The 20,561-nt window shown below is 39.9% G+C and overlaps 2 protein-coding genes and 1 long non-coding RNA gene across 8 annotated transcripts in view; 2 read left to right on the top strand and 1 right to left on the bottom strand.

Moving 5' to 3' along the window:
• Positions 1-20,561, bottom strand: part of LOC127533723 (mucin-22-like) — a 147,981-nt gene that overhangs the window by 52,284 nt on the left and 75,136 nt on the right. The window lies entirely within an intron of this gene.
• Positions 1-20,561, top strand: part of LOC127533722 (NACHT, LRR and PYD domains-containing protein 12-like) — a 184,802-nt gene that overhangs the window by 92,864 nt on the left and 71,377 nt on the right. The gene's annotated exons all lie outside the window — the stretch shown is intronic.
• On the top strand, positions 8,851-12,798 carry LOC127533726 (uncharacterized). The gene is made up of 3 exons (XR_007941472.1): positions 8,851-8,987; positions 11,401-11,496; positions 11,670-12,798. It is a non-coding gene; the product is annotated as an uncharacterized LOC127533726 (long non-coding RNA).

Genomic DNA, 20,561 nt, shown 5'->3' with positions numbered 1-20,561 from the left:
ATAATGAGGCCAAAAGCTATGAGCTATGAGGTAAAAATATTACTACATCACACCTTTCCACTGCAGGGTAATTGATGTGGTCATCTGTGTCAGACTCACTGTCGATAACTACAGGTGCATACACACTGGTGTACATGCTGCAAGGAAAGAGATCATAGGCTCAACTGTAAAATGCCCAGTTAATTGATGACACTCAATGATACCGAATATAAGGTACATTGTTACATTTCCCAGAAATAAAACAAAAATGTGTTTGGTGGAGTTCTCAGATTATTTTCAATCTATATTTACTGGACACACACTAACCAAACATGTTAAGGTTTCAAATGTCCACCAGCTTACCTATAGCAGGTATTTAGATTCTGTTCCTGAGCAGTTGGCTACCGTCCATCCTAATTAAAAATAATTTAAAGGTATTTAAGTTTTTTTTAAAACAATCAATACTATTGAATAGTATCTTTCAAAACTTACTTGATGAGATTCTGGTTGTTGGCTTGTGGAGGGTCTAGGAATAACAAATAATGCATTCATTTCCCTGCTCCATAACTGATGTTTTGTTTATAAAGCATAAACATGACTTGACAGAGGCAGTTTTTACCCCTGCAAAAGGTCTCCCATTTTTGGGGTGCTCACGTTATCTGGAATGTCCCAGACCTGCATACAAAACATAATATAAACATATATAATATATAATTATTACAACATAATATATGGACAAGTTGTGACCTGTACATTCACCTAAAGCGCACTGCAACTTATTAGCTATGTGTGTCATAATGTTACGCAATTATGGATTATTATTTCATAGTGTGGTGACTATGCAGGTCACTACTTGTCCACAAGAGCATTTTAAATGAAACCGACTCATAGCTTCCACTACATTCGGCTTTCCAAACCGCCCCCCCAACCAGGATCTCAAAACTGATAGATAAAGTTAATGTACCTAGCAATAGGCAGGGTTGCCAAAATGTTGAACTGTCGCTTTAACATGTATGCACTTACTACAGTGTCAGAGAGATCCGTTTCCACAGACGGCAAGTTGACATGGACCACACTGTCATCACTAGAAGACTGCCCAGTACTACCTTTGAAAAAACACATTTAAACAAAAATTAACATTATGATTTCAGTAATTGGCAGAATTTACTTGCACAGATAAGATGTAAGTGGAAAGACTCTGAAAATCAAACTATGAATAAATTACAAAATGGTACACTTACAACTGGTTTCAAAATCCTCTGCAGTGCATATGTATAGTGTTATTTTCTGGTACGCCTTCCCCATTGCGTCCTTGTACTTCTGGACAGTGAAAGGCTCATCTGTTCCTGGGATGTTTGTCACTTGTCTGCCATCAGGGTACAACAAAACATGGACAACATCCTGCATGTCCTGGTTAAAATCTGTCTGTTTTTTTAACAGCAGCAGCCAATAGCTTCTCTGATGACCACTGAGGCTGAATGTCAAGAGGGAGTGATTTCCCTCTTACAGGTTTTAGGGAGTCACCAGTCAACCTCATAACTCCAACATTAATCTGCAAATTAAAAAATAACATTAAGTAAAATCAAAATTGATACAACATGATTATTCGATGTGATTGGTCACCTAAAAGGTTGAGAGGTAATCTGAACAAACTATTTAACAACCTATGTAACGTTAACAACAGTTCATACCTTCACAGATTTCTGTATCTTTTCACTCCGAGAGGCCTGATGCTTCTTTGAAAAGAAAGACTTTCTCTCCCTTTCTTTAACTGCCCTCAACTACATAAATCTCTCCACGCTTGAATTTCCCTCTGGGAAAGAAAACAAAGGACTTACATACTGATGTTCTTATTGACTTTACATTTAATTATGTTTAAATAAAATTACTTTCTGTAGGACATTTTAGTACACCTAAAATGCCAGTTACTGAACCAGGATAGTGATATTTAGAAGTGATTTTGTATACAAAACATGATCTGAACATTTCAAGCCCACTTATAATCATTTTGTGTTACAAAACCCTGAATCTGTTTACCTGCACTGGTGTTGGGTTGTGCAACATCAACTTGTGCATCAGTAGCAGGTGTCTCCACTTTGACATGCTTTAAAAAAGTTGTGTTTTTGCCACATGCACAGCAAAAGGCATCAGAAGCTCCAAGCACAGATCCACAGAATGGACAGTACATCTGCAAAAGAAAAAAGACATGGTTTAGGTATGGAGGACTGTAATAAGGGAATCTCTAATAAATTTAGCTTATTTCTCAGGCTAATGTGCTGCCTTGCAACGTCTGGTGTAACACACAATAAAATAAACGCCACGTATGTGCAGCATTATATGTAGTGATACAAACATAATCATAATAAATATACTGGAATGAAAGTCACATTACCGTTCCCGTTGTATTTTAATGCACAGTCGTTCAGGCAAAGACACTGGTTCAGGCAGCTGTCCGGTCCTGTCTCTCTCTCGCCATCCCATGTGTTACGCCGGGAGCACCCCCTGCTGGTTTGGATCAGTTCCGTTCGTAGTGACCGGTATAATGCAGCGTTTTTCACTGGAAGATCGTTTCTTGGTTTTGAAATCGTTTTTTAGTTTGCAGATCGTTTCTTGGTTTGGAAATCGTTTCATGTTCTGGAAATCGTTTCTTAGTTTGCAGGTCGTTTCTTTGTTTTGGAGATCGTTTTCTCCTTTGCATCGTTCCTCTTTCAGCAGCGCGTTTTGGTTTTTTTTCAGCGCGTTATTTCATTTGCACCACGATCCTCTTTTGTACCTCGTTTAGACCTGTGTTTGAGTTTGTGATTTTGCATCGTTTCTGTATTTGAAGCTGTTTTCCTAAACTGAGGAGTTTTGGTAAGTTGCAGATCGTTGGCCCCTATCGGCCACCGTAATTTTGGGAAGAAAAAACGGTGAAAAGCAGGCTAAGAACATTCTTATTTAACTATCCATTATTCATTTCACACAACCCATATGTTCGTTCTGTTCTTATAATATTTGCTTAAGATTGGAGAGTTTTTGTTTGTGGCTAGACATCATTCGGATGCATAAGGTCACAAAATCTGCAGAGAGCTATTTAACTCATTATTACAAACATCCTATATGTCCTCAAATAAAAAAGGTTAATATCACCTAAGCTACATTCAGTTTGTGCATATTTAACTTAACAGATGTTCTGAGTAGGCTTGATCTTTGATTTTTTTCCTTTCAAAATAAAATCCAGCAAACTAAAGAGCTGTTTCTTTTTTTCCTTTTGCCGTTGTAAAACACATAGAAAATGTTTAAAGATTAAGAAATCAAACAAAATCAACAACTTCTTTTTTTGTTACTTTTTTTTAAATTCAATACCTAAGCCCGTTTGTTTTTATTTTGTGGCGAAACCATGGGGACTGTGGGGCGTGCACGCGCATCGCCACTAAGGCGTGTATTCCTGCAGTTCTCCACTGACGCACTTACGCCAATGGGGCGAGTCAACACACCGCGGCTCAGGGATCACGGCTGCTCTCTTTGTTAATCAGCAGAGACACATCCTCTCTCCTCTGTCACACAAAGTCTGAGCAAACTTTAGTATCTGCGTCTTTGGGCTAAACACAAGCTCCAACGCTATTGACCAGTGATCAGCTGCTCGATTCTTCACCGCACCACTCACAGATTGGAGCTCCGTGCGCTCTGGAGAGACCAGGCAGCCACAGGGCTGGGACACGTGGAATGGGTATACAGTCCAAGCAGAAATAAAATAAATAATATGCAATATATATCAATGTGTTTCCAGTAATTCCCTTTAAATATAATGACAAAAAACACCAACAAATATTGCAAATTTGGATTTTGTTTGTGGGATACTGTTATTTCTTATCAGTGGCTCAGCAGCACTGACGATGCCGAACCAAGAGGGGGCAGCATATCGTGGCCCAGCAGTCGATGCGCACTCGCAGTTAGAAAACTGTAATTGGATAAAAGTTCTATCAGAAAGCCGCATGCCTGGACAGAAAGTGTATAATCTTTAATGTAGGATTTGGAGTTTGATTGATTAAAGCGGAGCAACTGAATGCACAATGACGCACATGCTTGGAGCCTTCGGGACAGAGATGGATGAAATTTTTTAAATGGTACACTTCCATGCGCCGGAAAACTTTAAGCCCTGGCTGAGTCATGGTACCACCCTCTATGTTACATTCCTGTCTGAAACAAATAAAAAGACACAGGGGAGACACAGGATCTTTGGAGTTGGGTGGCTGATGCTACTGTGTGTACAGCCGGTCTCTCTCCCTTTGCTGCAAGTAAAATACAAGAGCTCGAGTCCTGTCTCTTCTTCCTTGTGCTGTCTCTGTGTTTTACAGGTTTTAATCCCAACAGTTTCTCTCATGTTTTGTTTAGTGGAACAGATCGTCCCATCTGACCTCAAGTCAGAAAGCAAAGAAGTAAATTCACTTTTGCGTCTGCCTAAACTACTTTAAGGCTGCTTACGTGGCAAAATGGTTCTCTACATTTTCATAATTAACACAAACAGTGCTAATACACATTTTCCTGCATGAAAATACATTAGCTGCTAAAATGAGTTTGAATTATTTGAACAGAAGAATCTTATGTGCAACCATACCTTTCTCCTGATTGATGATATTTTTCTGAAATGAGCCTTTATCTTCCCCAGAAGCAATGACGTGCAAAGCTTCATTTCAGGTCTTCTGGTCTCATTTTCCTGTGAAATATTTAGTAACATTTTATGTACAATACATAGTTTAAAAAACTCATTTAAACAAGTTTATGAATACAACAACTTACATTAAATGAATAAATTACATGATTCCATTGGTGCTTCTATGAAAAGATGTAAAACCAAAACTTTTCTAATCATTTTACAAACTGACTGAATAGAAACCATGCCACTGTGTACCATGCCAGTGCCACATGTTTATATTGGAAGTAGACAAAAAATTATGATAAATTGTTAGCATTTATGCAGAGGTTTTAAAAAATGGATTTGAAGTATTGCAACTTGCCTTCTGCCTTTTTTTTTTTGCTTGAAGGAAAAAATTACGTGAAGAATGGTCGGATAAATGTTCTTCTTGCACAGTACCTCTTCAGTATACTCACCTATATAACTATTATGTCTTTATATATTGATAGAAAGATTCACAAATAAAATAAATATTCAGGCAGATAAATCTCCAATGAAGGAAATGCTTATCAGTGCAGCCAGACCAGACGTAGACGCATGAAGAGTTACACTTCAGTTGATGTGAACTGGACTAGCAATACAAGGACTTGGCTGAAGAAGAATCTACACACACATGTTCAGTTCATCCAGCAAATTTACAAAGACTAAGAACACACAAACAGAGCTGTGATCAAAAAGGAGTCTTTTTAAAGAAGTTCTTGTCCAGCAAGTATGAATGAAACTAAAACTAAGAAAACAGCCACACTGAAATTGTGAAGTAAAGAAAGATGGGACTATTTGATGGGATTTTTTGTCATTGCTGTATCATGTAAAGGGGTTTCCCTAAAATAGGTGACATGTCTGAATCTGGCTGGTTTAACCTGAAGCTTACAGTCAGTTATCACTCAGCAAATGACTGAAGTATGGGCCAACACAACTTTGTCTTAAATATGGGTAAATACATTGTAGCACATTATGTTTAATGGTTTTCTACATATAAATACATTTGCTGTTCCTTAATTTTCAGAAGAGTAAATGGAGAAAACACTTTAAGTTATAAGTTCAGGGGTAGTTTAAATATAAAGTTTATAGATGTTTTTTCCTTTAAAAGCCTACAGAGAGCCGTCAAATGCAATCGAGGCAACGGAAAATCTCATTTTAGAAAATATAACCGTTATCAATTGTGGGCTATAGGATAAAAAAATAACAGGCTACTCTTTCACAAACATCTGCAAAAGGGATATAAAGTAAAATTATGGCTATTGTGACAATTACTGTTGTTAGGCAAATTACAGAATACAATGAATTAAAATAACACAGCTCCAACTCTAACAGAAAGAACAGGTACTGCGTTTGTACATCTGCTTTAAGTTCTCCTACAATCACTATTCATAGTACACTCCTAGCATTTCAGTGTAATTTCACTGTGCCATGAGAACAGAGGAAGAATAAAAAAAACAATGAGCATGGAAGATGTTTTTAACTTTAAAACTTTGTTTCAGAAAGTCAGTGTAACTGTATATACTCTTTACATTAGTATACAGCCCGACATAACAAAGATGTCTTAAACATTTTAAATACATCTTCGGCACAAATACCAATTCTTGCAAGTCAAATGGCTTAACACTGGTTCTACCACGAATGTTGTTTTTCAGCAGAAAATGTCATGGCCCCTCCCTCTCCTGCTCCACACTCCGGCTGATTAGAGCGGCTGTGGTTCACATCTGTAATCAGCGATCAGCGGCAGATAAAAGCCTGGCTCTGCCAAATGCTCCCCGCTGGCTCATTACCTGCGGTTCCCCGACACATGCACACCTCTACCTGAGCTCTGTATCGCTCCCCCCGGCCGTCGGACTTCCTCGCCTGCTCCGTCTTCCTCCCCTCGCCCTGGAACTGTTCGTCTTCCCCCCTCCCCTCTGCACTCTCCTCCGTCTGCCTGGATTCTTCCTGCTCCTCCGTTCCTGCACAGCTCGGCCACCGGCTTCCATCAGCCCCGTCCCCGCCTCGTCTCCTGATCCCCCCCGGACTTCTAACGTGAGTCACCTCTCCCCGTTTAGTTCAGTTTAGCCCCATCACGGCCATAGAACCGTCCCCTTTAGTTCTGTTTAGTTTACCCGTTCTGTTTAATCCCCTGTGGAGTGATTTTGTGTTTATTATTAAACTCATTATTAATTCACCTGCCTGCCTGTTTTGCCTGCTGCTTGGGTTCAACCGCCACAGTCTGTAACAGAAAAAACGTCATAATTAAAGTAAAATTCAGGACTTTCCCACAAAGCAAGCTGTATTCTCTACACGTTAAGTTTAACGGTTCAGTGACATGGTGGTAAACATCCAGACGTTTGAAAGAAAAAACAAAACACTCCATCTGATGTAAAGTTAGGTCTTCATTCATTCGATTTTTCTTTTCAACATGAAATTGCATGTATTTTACAACATTCAGTGTCCAACAAACCGGTAGGCCTAATGCACATAAAGACCAGCAGGATGAAAAGTAATGTCTCCCAAGTATAAACACTGATCTTTCAGAAAAAGCCATGGCTGATCATTTTTAAATAATCGCATCGCCCATCGAGGAGTCGAGCGCCCCCGGTGCTACATTACACACTCGGTGTACAATTTATGTAGAATTTACATTCATAGTCTGGACATGTGCACTCGTGACATTATGTCCGAGTAAACATCTTTGTGCCCTTTAACAATTTCACTTAAATAAAAACAAATTCTAATTTCTGGAGAGCTACTATCTTCTGGTGAGAAAAGTCAAAAAAAGGTGTGCTAGCCACCGCTGAACAGAACCTGTGCTAAGTTCACATCAGAGGTTGTTTTGGGCAGAGCAGGATTCACCAGATCAGTTTACACATGGGGGGGGGGGGGGCTACAACTCATCAGAGTCACACTGAACACTGAAGGTGACAGCATAGGAGATGGCACAGGGAGGAACTTGTGAGGAGAGGAATCATAAGATAATCAATCATAACATAAAATACAATTTAAACAAGAACGGAAAAGAAAAGCTCAACAATGCATGCCAAATAGTCAGAGATTCAAATTAACTCTGGAGGGTTTGGGTGCTGACCAAAAACAGGCAATCCAGTTTAGGCCTGTAAATTCACCCACACAACATCTACACTTAGCGTGCTGTGTGCCTCACTATCAAATAAATGAAGCTGAAACAACAGAGGAGGAAAATGTCACGTTTGCCTTGAGAGTCCAGCCTGCAGTTGGTCAACAACACATTGATTTAGTGGCTGTTCTTAAAACACGACACCTTAAACTGTGCTAAGCAAAAAGAAAGAACTAATGTTTAAAAGTACTCAATAGAAACGTTTGAAACAGAATGGTAGAGAGGCATTCAGTGAAACAGAGAACCAGTATGTTGCTGCTTCCAGAGATGGATGGTTTGGAGTCTGACTTTTTATACATTTTTTTCTCCTTCAACTGGCTGTTGAATGTCTTGGGCCAATTTTTACAGCGTACTAAAACCTCACCATGCACATCTTACCACCATACAGAGCCTCTCGGGGTATTGTAGTGTATTATTTTTTGGGTACGATGTGCTCTAAGTAAAAGACGATATACTGATGTTAAAATGCTATTAGACTCTTCAGTCTGATAGCGGTAAAACCAGAAGTAAAAACATACGTATAAAATAGATAATGATATAATTTACATGAAATCTCACAAAATAATAAGATGTGGAGCAAGAAGTCTATGTAGAAGATGACCTAATTGTAACAGCAGGGGGTAAACCGGAGTAAACGTGTCTTTAATGACCACGCTGGACTCCTCCACCTTACTGACCTCATCTAGAAAAATAACCACGGCGCTGTTCATCCTAGATTCCCATTTAACAGTCAAAACCCACCACCTCACCCACAGCACAGCTCACCTCCTCCACCGACACGCCGGCACCGGGCAACACCTTCACTGTGTGCCAGCGTGTTAGCTTCTCCAGCTCGGTGTGCCCGCAGACAACGGGCATGGTGCCCGGTTCTCCCCCCCCCCACCCCCTACAGCCAAACTATTAACAATATACAAACTAATACAACAAATACACCAAACTTTCTTTCATAACACAACAGAAAAAAGATGAAAACTTTGAAAACCGCACAACCACACTCAGCACACTCACTCCACACCACAGAGAGAGAGAGAGAGAGAGAGAGGAGGGACAGATAGAGAGAGACAGGATGACTGAATGAGATATAGGAGGAAGAAAGAGGAAATGGGTAAGAAGAGCAGGAAGTGGATCAGGGATCATAACAGGCTCAGTGTTCCATCATCGACCCTCAGTGGGAGAGTGAGGAGGGCGTTCCCATCGATTCCATCATCTTTGGAGGCAGGAGGCCAGAAGGTTGGTGCTGCTTTCATACAAGACACATGGAGAGATCTGTAGCAGAAAGAGGCATCGTTTGAATGGACGTCTATGATGTGACTGAGGAAGGAAAGTTCAACGGCTTACATCAGTTTTAGAACAAGAAGGGAAAGAGCTGTTTTCAGATGAAACAGAAACAGATTTGGATTCAGAATGTATTTCAGTTTTTTGTGTATTTCTGTGTCAGTTTATTGATTTTAAAAGGGACAGTTTACATGAATCAATATTCAAATAAATGCAAAATACCAAAATATATCTATTATGATTTTCCACCTCCTATTTTTTGCCATCACTACATTTAGCACATTAACAGATAGTTATCTTTCCTTATTCTTTTCTCCCACAAGCAGCAGCATTCTGACTTCATTATTCAGTCTGAGTCCTGATAATAATCGATGTCAGAGTTATAATATAGCTGCTGTGATAAAATGACTGCATGGTTGAACAGATCAGATGAATTGTACATAACCTGCTGGATGCTACACAGTGTTTGTGTTGTCAGATTTATTATATTTAAAGTTCAGTCTCTGACCAACATCAGGAACATTCATGTCAGAAAGTATCTGTGTGCTTTAACGGAGGGAAGAGGGACAGCATGGGAATGTGGATTTTCACCGTTTAGGAGATTCAGTTAACTATCCATCACACAAAGATCAGGTTACGCAGACATGCAGGTTCCACACTGCTGGTCATCGCTTTTCTGACAGGACTGTTTTCTGTCAGTAGGTGCTTATTGTCTAGTTTTATCTTTCTCCACTTTTTCTTAGTGTTTTGTGTGAGTTTGACAGTGTGGGCTGACCTGTCTCGGTAACCCATCATTCATTCAAATTCATAAAAATAATGCAACTGTAACTCTAAAACCCTTTATTCATATCAAAAACACAATACACAAAGCATATGCCATACATTCCAAATCCATTTTGTACAATAAAAGTTGAACAAACGACCCAACAATCCACATGTATAACATTACACAACACATTAACATATTTACAAAGCACAATTAGCAAATGCGTGTCACACTTCAAGACTGTAAGTTAGTCAGATTGTTAAAAAAAAAAAAAAAACAAGACAGAATGTCTATACTTTTACTTGTTCTTGATCTTTCATAGCAGTGAGAACACAAGCTTTGTAGAGAATGGTGTAATTTAACTACTCCTCTAAATGTGCTGTCTGAGCATTGTAACAGTGATACCATCAAAGAATCACAGATAGCAGAGTGGAATGGCCTGATGTCAGCAGATCAAATTCAGGATCAGTTAATAATGAGTCAGATCTGATAGAGACTAGCCTTAGTTTGAATAAAAGCTGGCTAAGGATCTGATAGTGAGGCCGACTACGGCGTCAGTGAGTGACAAACATAGTCGGCTGCAGCTGACTCAGCTGTTCCTGTGGGAATCAAAGACTTTCGACTCTGCTGTCACACGCTATAGTGATCGCAACTGTCTCAGTCAGCGCAAACATACCTGCCGTTTGTGTGTGTGTGTGTGTGTGTGTGTGTGTGTGTGTGTCTGTCTGTCTGTCTGTCTGTCTGTCTATCTGCCTGTCTTTCTGTCAACAGAATCTCGCTTAAACAACAGGCAGGTAAAATTTCTTATCAAGAGTCTTTTCAAACACAACTTTCCCCCCTTCAATGTCTTATTAAACCTCTGTACCCTCGCGGTGATAGATGATGCCTGTCGAGCTCAGTGTGGGATAGAAATGCCCGCCGGAGCCACTGTACTGGCTGAGGATGGGGCTGGTGTAACCTAAGGAGGAGTGGGTGGGTGAGGAGGAGAGCCCAGGGGGAAGTGGGACTTGTGGCACCCACTCCGGGCCACCTGAATTGGGGGAGTAGCCACTAAAGCTCCCTGGCTGCATGGATCTAAGAGGTCCATCTAAAGGAAGGTTAATCTGCAGCGGCCTGCTTAACCCATCACCTCCCACATCACTGGTTCCTCCAGCAGACACTCCAGGCATCTCGGACAAGAAGCTGCTCAGGCAAGACGCCGGACCTGACAATGACGGGGAGGGAATCCTGTCCGGTGTGGGAGAGATGTTCAGGGCAGGGTTGCTGGAGTGCTTGGGGCTGCCCCTCTCGCTATCACCTGACTCTGGTTGTCCTGAACCGCCATCGCCACTGGAGAGGGAATCGGACTTCCTCTTCCTTTTGCGACGGAAGTTTCCATTGTCAAACATCTTTTCACAGTTTGGGTCAAGAGTCCAGTAGTTGCCCTTACCTGTGATATCAAAGAGATTTGAAAATGTGTAAACAGATTTAATTACTCACACTACACAGTGTTTGTGTTGTCAGATTTATTATATTTAAAGTTCAGTCTCTGACCAACATCAGGAACATTCATGTCAGAAAGTAGCTGTTTGCTTTAACACAATCAAATGTTGCTGTTGTCAGGAGTCCCTCTGGTCTACGAGTCTTTCAACCGGCAGCATGGAGTGTTTGTTGGAGCCGCGATGAGGTCTGAGGCCACGGCAGCTGCTGAGCATGAAGGTACGAACTCAGAGAGGATTTTATGAGATAAACAGGTGATGTAGTGGAAAAGAAGTTTTTGCTTTTGGGTTGTCTTTTTTCATGATTGTATCACCAGACATTACAGTTGTCTGTTGATGAGCTGTTTAAAGAAAATGGTGAAAGCATAAAGTTTAGGTTTTCCTCCAACCAAGGTGATCGTGAACGACCCCTTCACCATGCGGCCGTTCTTCAGCTACAACTTCAGAGACGACCTCGCTCACTGGCTGAGCATGCAGAGCCGAAAGGCCCCCCCTCACCTTCCCAAGATCTTCCATGTCAACTGGTTCAGAAAAGACCCAGCGAGCGGCGCCTTCCTCTGGCCCGGCTTCAGAGAAAACGCCCGCGTGTTGGAGTGGATCTTCAAGCTCTGCAGCAGAGAGAGGGAAGACGAGGCGGCCAAGAAGAGCATCATCGGCTGGCACCATAGGATTACTATGCATCATTCATGAAGCCACTTTGTAATGTCTGTGATTAAACTGGATGATTTCAGGTGATGTTTACACACAACATGTGAAATGTTGGACCAATAAATGCCACTGAGATTATTAGGTATTTGTAGAAACTGTACACCAAGGTTTTTATTACAGTGCAATGAATAAACGTCTTCAAGAGCAGAAACAGAGACTCCTTCATTTTTGCAGTAACTTGAATTAAAGGAATAAACTGGATGTGCAGCAGATAAACTCATAAACTCTCACAGTTACATGAACCAACATGAAATCCTGTTCTCTGCTGGAAATGTGGCTGCAGATTTGTGCCTTTTAAACTGTAGCTCCCAGTTTACAGCTTTGGGTAGTTTTTGTGCAGACAGACGCACAAATATCCAGATTACTGATCACACTGCAGCAGCACAAAAACAGACGAGAAAATGATGAAACTGTGAACTGCAGGTTTCCTGTCATTCAGCTCAGGTCATAAACATCTCTTGTCTTTTAACAGAAACTAACATCTTGCTGAAACAACAAACTGAAGGTATTTGATCCCAAACAGAACTCATTTCTTGTTGACTTTAGTGTAGACATCCTGGAGGCCTTCAGCTGTCTGCTCTGAGCTGCTTTCTGCTTTGGACACTTGGATCCGTGCGTACACAGTTTCCTGCTGCTGTCCGCTGTCCTGCTCCCAGACGGATGAAGGTGCAGGTCTCCCATCAGAGAACTTGATGTCTCCATAGTGGATTTCTTCCTCCTCACCTGTTTGATTCTGGAGAAATGTATTGAGCAGAAATATTCAGGCTGATCCTTTCACACAGCATTAAATCATTAGAAATGTTTACTGGATGGGCTTTAGGACGAGTTTAAACAGCATGTGGCAGATGTGTGGACTTCAGTTTTCTGTAAATGGGTCACATGTTAGTGGAAAAATGTCTGTCATAAAACAGTAGTCAGCCATTAATGCAAATTATAACAATTACAGAAAAACACTGTAAATAATATATGATCCATTCTGTCCAAACTATTTACTATTAGTAAGGCTATCATAAAGTATGTTTTTTTTATTCTGCTGTAACTTCACCATAAATATTTTCTCTATAAGGACATTCTTTGTAATTCAATGAAAAATAAATGCAGCAAAACACTAAACTTTATTCATAGAACAGTGACTGTTGTGAATGTATTATTATTTGGTTTGTTTCCTGATATTTAACCTTCTCAGTCACCTCTAAAATACCTGTGTCCTTTTTCATCCAGATGCTTCAAACAAATCTTACTAGAACCTCAAACTCCCAGTAAAACATGGAGCCTAAACAAATGTGTGTTTTCTCTCCTGAGTCTGTTGCTGAGTTGGATTTTTCCTCTTCAGGCAGCTGGAAGATGTTAGAGAGCTGTCAGAACATTCATTCAGTGTTTCCAGTTGTGACACATAGAAGCAAGGATGACATGAAGTGAACATTATGGGATGTTCATCAGTGGAAAACGTGATTGAAATCCAACTGGTGGACGTTGATGGAGAAACAAAATAAGACCAAACATTTGCCAAAGTTAAATCAAAGTTCAAGCAGCCTGAATGGAAACTTTCATGTGAAGAAGTGAAACAAAGTGGAAGATCACATATCCATGATTCCATCAGCTGGAACACGTGTTGAACTAAAACTTCACTGCAGGGAAATAGATTGAGTCAGATGCTTCAATTTATGGTACTTACCAAACACAGAGAAGAAGAAAGATCAGAAGGACAGAACTCACAGTACCAGCCAGGATTGTAGAAAGAGGAAAACTTTCTGTTACCAAGAAAAACTGAAAAAGCACAAAAACCAAATGATTAAATGTAAATAAATGTGGACAGAAGTGAAGTTGTTGAATGGAGTTTACTGTATAAAATCATTTTATTTAAATGTGGTCAAATGTTTCTCAGGGTATTAAAACAAAACAAAAAAAATCAATACAACAGAAAAAAAGAACAGATCAGACTGAGTTCAGTTCAACATTTACCTTCAACAGTCAGAAGAATCTCAGCTGATCTCTGATTACCAAGAATGTTTGTGGCCTCACAGTAATAAACTCCTCCAACAGTGACATTAAACTGATAAAAGTGTCCTTCAGCTACTTTCATGGGTCCATCTTTAGTTTTTAAGAACCAACAACCAACACTGATGGATGCTGAGGTTTCTTTGGGGGCATCTGAGGAAAATGGGACAAAAATGTAGAACATGAAACATAAAGACAGGGTCCCAATAGCATAAAACACTGACAATGGCAGAGTCAGGATTCAGATTCCCGTTGCCATGGTGACTCATGGAATCGTGGCTCCATTGATGCTTTTTAGAGCTGTGGTGCTTAACTCCAGGTGAAACTACTCCGAGTTGATTAAACCAACTCAAATCAGCTGTTCTGGAACCACAAACTCAGAGTTTCCTCTCTCAGAGTAGATCAGCTCAGAGTTCAGGGTTCCACTCAGAGTTTGTTGAAGCTGCTTTGTGAAACGGAGCCCTGAGCATAAAGCCGAAGTCAGATATTAGTATTTACAAAGAAAACAAACATAAAACACAGTTAATTATGTAGCAGATAATTATGAACAGCCATTAAAGAAGAGTTAAAAATGCAGTTTGTTCAGATGAATGCGTGCATGTACAGCTCAAATTACAAAGGAAACAACACAAATGTACAAAAGAAGAAATGCATGAAGAACGTTACTGAAATTAGAATGAGCAGACGTTTTCTCCAGCACAAACTCAGCTTTAATTCTGAATTGTTTCGTTGAATTACCAAAGGATAAATGTGACGGCTCTGCAAAGTAGAAGAAAACTGATGTAGGCACTAGGGATGGGAATTTCGACTAATTTCCGAACCGACTAGTCGCCAATAAAATTAACGACTAGTCGGTTCGGAAATTAGTATTGAACTTGCAATTTAACCCTTTAAGCACCAAAGTCGCAATATTGCCACAAGCAACATTGCTGAACATAACAAGCCATAGCTTCAGATATACTGCCTCGTGTGCCTCATGTACTGTACACCAGGAGATGGCGGACATCTGGAACTTCAATCTGAGCATCAGTTGTGGACGTGTTTTCATTCAAAGTTTTGGAGTTTAGAGTTTGAAAACCGAGGAGATGAGACTCGCCGTCGGAGCGTATCAGAGCGCAAGACGGCACATTTTAGAGTGAGAAAACTCACCGTACCGAGAGGTCTGCTCAACGCTGACAAAGTACTTTGTCAAGTAATGGCTTACTCATATTCTGAAGAGGAATATTCACCCTCTGATGAAGATGTTCAGTCGTCCACTGAGACAGAAAGTGCCGCTGCGTCTGTGCGTAACGGCAGCGGGTCGGTGTGCCATGACAGTCCACGAGCAGCACACAGTGGAGCCGATGCTTTGCTTCGGGGTGGCAGGAAGGGACGTGGTGGGTGTAGCTGGAGTGGTCCAAACACCGCTAATGATGAGGGAGATAGCGGGGGTTGAAAAAAGAGACAAGCATATGCTACTGGCAGGATCAACCAGGTAGCCCAGACGGGACGAGTGTGCGGCACACGGCCGAGCATAGAGCTGCATGGTGGCGCACGGTCGGGACCTGGGGGGGGCACACTAGCGTTTAACCGACTAGTAAAATACTAACCGTTTAATAAATGAGTCGACAATTAACCGATTAAACGACTAGTCCGCACATCCCTAGTAGGCACCCATGAAAAATGAACAAATCTGCAGTGATAGTCCCTCAGAATGTTCTTATTAACTGTTCATGTTTCAGCTTTTACACACACAAAGACAGCAAGAAATGTAAGAAATAAAATGAAAGCAGTGCAGTGACAGGTAAAGTTATTTTGCAAATCATAATTTCCTCAAATATACCACTGAAAATATGACAATTTATAGAAACTAACTCATTTTTAAAAGATTTTTAAATGACATACTGTAAAAAAATGACAACATATCAGTGATTTGAAATAATTACAACAGATGAGGTATTTGCAGAGCTCACAGTTTGCATCCTGTGATTCCTTTCAGCCATGAGACACGGTGAAAAGCTGCAGAAGAAAAGGAAACTGACCGTGTGCTGAGACTGTCCACTCTTGGAGGGAAATGATAATGCAGCTACCGCCCTCTGCTGGCAGCTTGTTGTATGACTGCTAACCTCAACCGCTAACAGGCTGAATTTACAAATCACTCCATAACAAGTCCTGCATTTCCACTTTCTGTATTGTATAGCACTATGATTGTTGTAAACTAAAATGGTCAGTGTCATAACGATGCCAAATAGTAGCTGATGCTCATCAAAACAAAGTCTGCAGTTGCACCGATTTTCACCATCAATTTGCTGAATGGTAAACAACATAAACAATGTCTGTGTTCTGAACAAAGGAAGAAAGCATGGCTTAAGTATAAATAAATGACTGCATCAACAAATAAATGCACGTAGAAAATGGAGCTCATGAATGCTGAAACGACCAAAACACCGTATCTAGTGACAGTTCACAATAATCACAATCCAGATCACTGAACAGTTCCAACAGTTAAAATGTCTTTGTTCACCTACAACTGGTCAGCTCAGTGAAGCTGACCCCCCCACAGAAAAAATCCAAGCAAACAGGCTGAGTGGTTAGAGCCTCGTTTGTGCTGATTTGTGCCGTTAAAATTTTAGTTTGTGCTGCTATAATTTCAGAGATATTACAAGTTTTATTTTGGGGCGATGACATCATCATCCCCCCAGTTTGCTCCAAAATGAACCAGACTGGCATTTACTCACACAATCCATAATAAGTGTCCAGTACATTTACTTCAATAAAGCTGCCATTCTGCCAGTCCTTTCTCTGCTCATAACAGGCTGTACACAAAACAACAACTTCTTCAATCACAGATGAACAATAGAACCTGTTGAATATAAATACATTCGTCCCTCAGCCTACAGCCGATAATGCAACACATTTTACAGTTTAACACATTACTAAGACTCAGTAACTCACAGTCTAGCTGCATGAAATGGACCATTTGAACATATGCAGCGTCTAACTCGCCAGCAGAGAGGAGATCCTTCGTTTTATACACTGTAACGAACCAACTGTGAAATCCACAGTGATTAACTGGCAGCAATTGACAAGTAAGTTACTGTAAAAAAATAATAGTGTTGCAGATGTAAAACTGAACACAGTAAATAAAATTTACTGTATTTTTTATTGTAGTAATATTTTGTAACTTTGAAATATAACACAGTTAATTGTATGTACTGTTATTTATGTTAAAGTAATATTGTTGTAACTGTAAAATTAAGTACAGTAACTATACAATGTACCTTACTGCATTTTATGTAACAGTACTGTCATTATACTGTAAATCAAAAAAATATTCACCGTTTTTTATATTAGGGTTATTGTAAATTAACTATAAATAAAACACTTTAACTTTAATAATACTTTTACTTCAATAACATTCAACGATTGTATTTTTGGTTTAAAAAATTGTATTTTAACTGTACATACTAAAAATTGTAATACACTAATTTAAAGTTACAATATTAATATTGTAACTGTTCTTTTGATTCTTGTTATGATGTAACTTACTGATTAAATTGGGACAACAAAAGATACATTTTCTGAGTTAATTAGGGGCTCGGGCATGACTAAATAGATAGTAAAAAGCACATTACAACAATATCATACATTCAACAACTTTTATTTTCCTGTCAGGCCAAAATATCATCAAGTAGAAAATATAAAAACACTGACGTTACGTCAGCATAAAATGGCAACGGGACAACATATAATGGTGAACCCAATGTTCCATATGCCATTTGAACATCAAATGGTTTGAAGTAAGTCAGTTCATTTATGTCCAACACCTTTACAACTTTGTCTGGATGCAGCCTCTTAAAGGCATGGTAATGCTCATCAAAACAGTGTTTCCATCAGTTTTCCACGTAGCAATACAATATCATCTGTCACAACAATAGTCTTTATCTTACAAAACACAGGCAGATCAAATGCCACCTCAGTACAGACAATGAAGCCACAGCGGTACTCTGGAGATAAACACTGCATAGCTGCATCTTTTGCCCGACTATGAATCTAAAAAAACACTTCCTCCATAGATGAGACAAAACTATTTGCAGTAGACTGATTTAATCCAGCTGCCTTCAGTTGTGCAACAGCATTGGCACACATATCCAGACAACTATTAGAGTTTCTTGACTCAGATGTTGTGGCTGTCTCATCTACATTAATTGTCGCTGCCTCGTCTACCCTGTTTAAGTCAACATTGGTGTCAATCTGTTGTTCAGCACACTCAGTGTGTTTGGTGTTCAAATGCTTCCTAAAACCAGAAAAAGTACCAAACAGACGGCCGCATCCAGTTTGAATGCATTTAAGGCTTAGATTTTTTCCAGGCAGGTAACCATGAACTAGTCGTAAATGTCGAACAAACATGTTTGAACTAGTTAACTCAGCCTGACAAAACACTTCATGATGGAAGACCAATGTCAAACACTACAGAAGCAACCTCGCCCTCACTTCTGCAACACGAGGACTCTCTTTGACTTTGCCGACATCAATGTTGTCCACAGTGGTGTGGATGAACACGTACATGTTGTGGAGCATGGTGTTGTATGATGTCCCAAACACAAAGTGTGTCTTAAACAGTTCATCAAAAGCACCAAGAGAAGAGGGTGACCTGCAAGGTATGGCATTCTTGTCGAGAATGACGAAGAACTGGTGGACAGCGTTCTTCCTCGCTCCAACAGCCAAGAGACAGGGTTGAGTGCTCGTAGTGATGGCATCAAGATGCTCTTGATTGCTTGTTCCAGTCTATGGAGAAGAGATAAAAAATTATATGGTTAATATTATAATAGAAATGTTTACATGACTAATTAATGTAAAATATACCTTATCAATTAAGAAAAAATACAAACCTTCTTGAAGACCACAAGATGCTTCTCAGCCCGAGACACAGACACCTTTCCTGGTCTCTTTCCACCCACAGCAGTAGGTGGAATCAAGTGTAAGAGCAGTAAAATGGATGAGAGGTCCCTGTCCCAACCTGTAACTACACAAGTTTGATAACACATTTGAATTGTGGACCACCAATATCATTTAGTACACTGCAATGTCAGCGGCATCTTTTTTACAATACAGATAAATGATCGTACTTTAAAACCACCACATCAAGCTACTCTATTCTAAAAATCCTTTTGGTTAAGCCAAACATTTTGTTCAATATACGGTTCCAGTCAACATTTTGGACACACTTCCATATTTAAATGAATGTATGCTGACAAACATCTTACCAAAGTCAACATCCACTTCAGCCCTATCCTCAGGAGGATCAGCTGCCAGCAGGAGGTCCTCAAGCTCACTGATGGAGGGAAGCTTTCTGCATTGTTCAATGATCTTTTTCTTGAATGTGGTCGGCCACTTCTCCAGAAACTTGTCTGATACATCCTCACCAAACATCAGAACAAAATCCTGTTCAACCTGGAGTGGGATGTTTGGTGATAATTTCAGGATTACACAGATAACCAAAGTTAGAAGGTGCAATAGTTATAAAATACTGATATAAGTCCCATCTACTGAATGGAAAACTATTAAAGTACCATAAAACTGTTAAAATGAGATCATTACCAAGCCTTTGATGTCTTTGAAACGTGGAAAATCAGATAGTATGCCATGTGACTGCTGTGGGTCAAGGACCATGTTACGTCGATGGACAAATGTCAGCTTCATCTTCTTCCTGACCATGTCCTCATCAGCTGAATGTTTCATCAGTGAGATCGCTTCCTTGCACTCATCTTCACTGAGGACAGTCTCTGGAACGAATTGGGAAACTCGTCTGACAGTTGGTCCTCCCGACATGTCCTCACCAGATGGTCCTCCTGCTGATGCTAAACAATATGGGGACATAGTACTAATGACAATCACATACATTTTAAAACACTTTGTCACTTGGATGTAATCATATTATTTAAGAAAAAATAGTTTATTGGCTGAAAAGCATTGCAACATATCCAACAAAGGCGATAACTGATCTTGTGACTATTCTGTTCAATACTTGTCCAACACTATGACAGGATTACCTCCAAATAAAGATGGCCTGTCTTTAGCACTGCATCTCTGAACAGTTTAAGTCTCCAGGCCAAGTACCCAGTGCCACTGTCACCATCATAATAATGCTCCCTGGACAATGAAAGGATTTCAAAAACAGGCATTCTATTAGTGATAAACGTGGAAAACAATATGCTCTAGTAGGATTTAAAATATTTTAACATAACAACCATCAATGTGTGACACTCACATACTTGGAGAATGGGTCTCTGAGGAAAGAAGTTCACAGTTCATCACACATACATTTCTTTCACCTGTCTGGGTGGAGATGTACTGCAAGAAAAAAAAAATCACATTAATATTTTTCAGAGATTTACTTTAGATTTCAAATTACTCTGAAATTTGAACAAGAACACAAATGCTAATTAAAGCCAATAAACACATGACCCATTCTTCTCCGTCACATCAGCTACCAGTATGTTCACCATTTTCCTTCTGCTCTCATCTGCCAAGGACTTAGTTCGGTTGTATTCATTTAGTATGTATTCTCCACCAGATTTCTTGGTAAGAATGGATTCC

Source organism: Acanthochromis polyacanthus, chromosome 4 (assembly GCF_021347895.1).
Source record: "Acanthochromis polyacanthus isolate Apoly-LR-REF ecotype Palm Island chromosome 4, KAUST_Apoly_ChrSc, whole genome shotgun sequence".
Taxonomy (NCBI): domain Eukaryota; kingdom Metazoa; phylum Chordata; class Actinopteri; family Pomacentridae; genus Acanthochromis; species Acanthochromis polyacanthus.
Note: the sequence above shows the minus strand (reverse complement) of the source record. Positions and strands in the feature narration are given on the sequence as shown.